General features: G+C 41.9%; 1 long non-coding RNA gene across 1 annotated transcript; it reads right to left on the bottom strand.

The window, feature by feature from the left end:
• Positions 1-322: 322 nt before the first annotated feature.
• LOC121025463 (uncharacterized) lies at positions 323-3,894 on the bottom strand. The gene is made up of 3 exons (XR_005788051.1): positions 3,712-3,894; positions 1,584-1,700; positions 323-434 (listed from the first exon to the last, which is right to left on the bottom strand). It is a non-coding gene; the product is annotated as an uncharacterized LOC121025463 (long non-coding RNA).
• Positions 3,895-5,237: the final 1,343 nt, after the last annotated feature.

Raw genomic sequence — 5,237 nt, forward strand, 5'->3', positions numbered from 1 at the left:
ACGCGAAGGAGATGGGTCATGTGGAGCATGCTGTGGAAACAGGTCGGAATGACGAAGGGACCCACTATCGTATCTTCTGAGGGATAGATAAGAAATGTGGAGGGGCGCCTGGGTGGCGCAGTCGGTTAAGCGTCCGACTTCAACTCAGGTCACGATCTCGCGGTCCGTGAGTTCGAGCCCCGCGTCGGGCTCTGGGCTGATGGCTCAGAGCCTGGAGCCTGTTTCCGATTCTGTGTCTCCCTCTCTCTCTGCCCCTCCCCCGTTCATGCTCTGTCTCTCTCTGTCCCAAAAAATAAATAAATGTTGAAAAAAAAATTAAAAAGAAATGTGGGATGATTAGCTTGAGAGGAAAAGCCTATTGACATGTGATAGCTGTCTTCAAATATTTGATAGACGGTCAGGTAGAAGTAGCATTGGACTTATGCTATGTAGCACTAGAGGAGAAATGTGGGAAGAGTGGGAAAACACTAGAGGAAGATAATTCTGGATCAACAGAAAACAACTTCATAAACATAACGTAGTTTCATAACATTATCTTGTGCCTTTGGACCCTTTTGGAAATCCTATGAACTCTGCTTAGAATAATGGTTTAAAGAAATTTTTTTAAAGCTTATTTTGAGAGAGTGTGCCCGTGCTTGTGCGGTGGGGGAAGGGGTGGGGAGGGACAGAGAGAATGCCAAGTAGGCTCCATGCTTTCGGCGTGGAGCCCCAGGTGAGGCTTGAACTCACGACTGTGAGATCATGACCTGAGCCGAGATGAAGTTGAATGCTAAAATGACTGAGTCATCCAGGCGCCCCAGAATAATGTTTTCTAAGTGCAGAAAATAAAATGTGTAAGATTTCGCAGGAAATGAATTATATGGAAATACAATTTTTTAGTCTTAAAAAAATTGAAGATATCTGCAATGATTTTAAGTTGTTTGAACATATCTGAGTTTTTTGGTTATTGATAATCATACTACTAGGGTTTGTTGCCTACATTCATAATAGAAGAAATGGTCAATTTCAAGTGGCAATTGGGGAAAATAAAGATATATATACACACACATATATATATATGTGTGTATATATATACACACATATATATATGTGTGTATATATATATGTGTATATATATATGTGTATATATATGTGTGTGTATATATATATATATGTGTGTGTATATATATATATATATATATGTGTGTGTGTGTGTGTGTATATATATATATATATATAGCCCATCAAAGTTCATGGTATCTCTAAGGGATTTGTGGATTCCATGTTAGGATCTCCTGAATTAGAGGTATCCAAGAGTGGGATGAAAAGTCATGTAAAGTTGTAGTTTTTTGGTCACAGGAATAGTTTTTAAAGAAACAATGTCAGGGATGTTTAAGTAGGATTCCTGCTTTGGTTACATACTGGATGAGATATAAACTCATGTGGGATCCTAATTCTAATAGTCTATGCTCAAAACCCTTTAATGACTTTTATTATCTACAACAAGGATTTTTCAATTCTTTAAGCAGGGGAAGACTTTCTGCAAAATACAATCCTACACAATCCCTCAATATATCAAACAGGAAGCATGGGATCAGTTTTACCTGGAAACGGATGGCTGAAATCTGCCTGGTTAGCTTCCCTCTATCCCGCCTGCACCAACTGAGTTTTTAAATGTGAGATCTCTTCTGAAGAGCCCTCGGGCTCTGTGAAACACAGCCCTAGGATCTAAGATAAGCTCTTTAGATATGCATTCAAAGCCATGTAAAATCTTACCTCTCAGCTGCCGCTCAACAGAGCATTCATTGTCTCCAAACTACCTACAATATTCCTGACACCACACCTTTGTTCACACTGCTCTCCAGTCTGGAATGCCCAACAGGCCCTCCTCCTCTTGGCCATGTCCCTAAACTATACCCTCTTTCAAGTTCAAATGAGGCTCCACTTCCTCCAGGAAGTATTCCCTGATCAGTCTACCCTTGGTGATTGTTCCTGCGCTCTGGGTCATTTTAATATGGCTCTATATTCGACATTATGTAGGTGACTAGGCAACCAGAGCTTCTAGACTACTGTGTATCTTATCTCCGGGGCCCCATAAAGTAGCCTGTATACGGAGGGTGCCGAATCACTTCTTGTCTGTGGAATTCATCTTTCAAGTTTGTCCCATTTCCCTAAAGAAATTGTAAACGTTTTGTGGACAAGGACTTCCTTAGACATTTCGTCTGCCATAATCTCTCCAGCACTTAGCATGATCCAGAATCCACAGGAGACCTGAACTGGGCAGAGTGAGACCCGGGCAGGAAAGCCGTTAGATAAGAGCAGTTTAGAAGGGATGAAAAATACAATTTGATGTAAAGGGAGTTGTATCTGTTGCTGGGGAAGAAGACAGATGCCAAAAATGAGGTGTGGAAGGATATCCTTGAAGGCAAAGGAGCAGGTCAAGACATGATTAGGTGAGGCAAAGAATAAGATGTCAGAAAACACGAGTGAGTCACAGTGAGAGAGATCAACAGGGATTAACATGGAAATTCGATTTGAGATAAAAGGCAAGGGATAGAACCCTTCTCTTGCTGACCATTCATTAAAGCTCAGAGTTATGCAGTCCAGGCTCAGACGAAATCTACTTTTGGCCCTAGATTCTGAGTTAAGACTCAGGGTCTTTGACACGGTCCTCAAAGAAATACTTGAGATTTCCACATTCTCATTTGGCAAAACATGGTCGTGTGAGGTGTCTCTAAGCCACTAATATCCTAATGTCTGTTTTGTACCACATGTTCAGAAATCCAACGTAATGACACTAAGATTTAGTAATAAGCACCATCGGCTGAAGGCTTACGATGTGCAAGGCACCACGGTAAGTGATTTGGTTGAGGGAGGGGAGTCCGGAATTTCAGGAACTGGATAGGGTGGGATAAAATAGGATAATAGGATAAAATGCTCCCAAGAAGTCAAGAAGGGTGAGAACCCATAATAAATAACAATAGCTCACAATGCCCGTATCAGAGATAACAAAACTGAGATTGAGAGACATCAGTTGACCTATTTTCGGTTGCCCAGCTAGTATGAGTGGCAGAGTCGGGATCCGAACCCAGTCTCCAGTGGACGCTCTTTTCTGTGGTTTAACTACCCCTATCGCTATACTGTCAAACATCATCCCTAGTTGCTGCACAAGAAAGAAAATGCAAGAACTCATTCAGTGAAATTGCCAATTGTATATAGAGTCGTATACAGGGGCCAGGGAGCTTGAGCGCAAATAGAAAGCCAGAAAATCGCCCAACCTCAGTTGAACCAGGCATTTCAGCCCCCTTCCCTGGCTTATTTCAGTACCCCTCCCGATATCCCTGGAGACTTAGAAAGAAATAGCTAATTTTATGTGGCCAATAGGGTTGTAATGTCTTTCTTTTCATCTCACGTAGGCTGTGAGAACAAGGAACTTAGGAGAGAGCGCAGCGGAGACCTGGGAAGGAAGAGCCAGCGTCCCTTACAAGACAGGAAGCAGAAAGAATCACAGGGTAATTGGCTCTTCATCTTGGGGGGCTGGGAGATGCTTCAACTGGAAGGTTTGTAACTGACACCGGGTCAAAGCAAGAGTCGTCGGTCAAGAGGGGAAAAAATTCTGCAAGTTTTCCTTCTGAACATCATGTTCGAGTAGCAGCCCTCTCTCCTCACTAGGTCAGAGATCTCAGTGGGATTCTCCTCCAGCTCGGAGTCAGCGAATCCAGCCTCATTTACCTCTCTCCTTGAGGCATGGACTCCTCCGCAGGCGTGAAGGGATTCTTGCACTTCAGGAACCTCTTGAAAGGGTTCACACAAATCCGGCTGGCCTCAGGGCCAGTGCTTGAGCACGCATTTGGTGAAGGGGCGCCAGACTCCATCTCCAAGGCCTCTCGTGGCAAAGCCTCTGAATCAGTGCTAGCTACTTCCTCCTAATTGTCTCTTACCTGTCCACACCCTCAGATTATCTTCTTAATGGAATATGCACAGGTGTAACCCTTTCCAGGTCAGTGCTCTTGCCTGGAATGCTTAAATTCCCTCTTCAAATCTGTATTACCCCACCCTGTTCTTTTCTTAGTTTTCGCGGGGTAAAAGGGACATTTGTTTACAAATACAACTATCACTTTTCAGCCTAAAAATGTGTCCATGCTGCTCCAGGGACGAGAGAGGAGAGTACACCTATGGCTCAAAGTTAGAATGCTTTTTCTTTCTTAAATCCACGTTATTGAGGTAAAATTTACATCAAGTGAAATGTACCCATTTCAAGTATAGAGTTCAGTACTTTTGACAAATACGTACCCTTGAGGAACATTGCTCCTAGTGAGATATAAAATGGAACGTCGTCCCAGAAAGTTCCCTCCTACCCCTTTGAAGTCAAAATCTTCATGGAAACCCCGACCTTCCGGCTGCCACTGATCTGTTTTTATCATTATAAAATAGTTAACCCTTTTCTAGAGCTTTATATATGTGAAATAATACAGTATTATTTTATTTAATCTGGAGTCTGGAAATTCATCCATGCTATCGCATGTATCAGAAATCTTCGTTTTTAATTTCTGTTCATTTTTAATTATTGTCCATTTTTTATTACTTTCTAATTTACATTTCTTTATAGAATCTACGACAATGTATCTATTCTCTGTTGATCAACCTTTGCGTTGTTTCAAGGTGTTAGATATTCTAAATAAAACTGTTATGAGGCTCCTGGGTGGCTCAGTCGGCTGAGGGTCAGACTTGGGCTCAGGTCGTGATCTCGCGGTTCGTGAGTTCGAGCCCCGCGTCGGGCTCTGTGCTGACAGCTCGGAGCCTGGAGCCTGCTTCGGTTTCTGTGTTTCCCTCTCTCTTTGCCCCTCCACTGCTGGGGCTTGAAATCTTATTTTCCATGAAGTCTGGCTTAGCATTTTTTTTTGTTTGTTTCTGTTATGAGGAGTGTGGTTTTGTCTTAAGAAATCAAGGTCACAAACATTTTCTTTTATATATTTTTCTAGAAATGTTATAACTTTCGCTTTTATGTTTCAGGTATATGATCCATTTCAAGTTAATTTGTGTATATGGTATGAGGTAAAGATTTATTTTTTCCCCCATTTGTACATCTAGTGGATCCAGTTCAATTGAATTACTTTGAGACCATTGTTAAGACTCAGTGGAGTATGCGTAAATAAATCTATTTCGGGGTTCTATTCCATCGATATTAGTTGAATATGTTTTCACCAGTATCACACTGTCCCGATTACCAGACCTTTATAGTTAGTTTTGACATGAAG

The sequence above is a fragment of the Herpailurus yagouaroundi genome, unplaced genomic scaffold (assembly GCF_014898765.1).
Source record: "Herpailurus yagouaroundi ecotype Mexico unplaced genomic scaffold, PumYag 67641, whole genome shotgun sequence".
NCBI classification, from domain to species: Eukaryota; Metazoa; Chordata; class Mammalia; order Carnivora; family Felidae; genus Herpailurus; species Herpailurus yagouaroundi.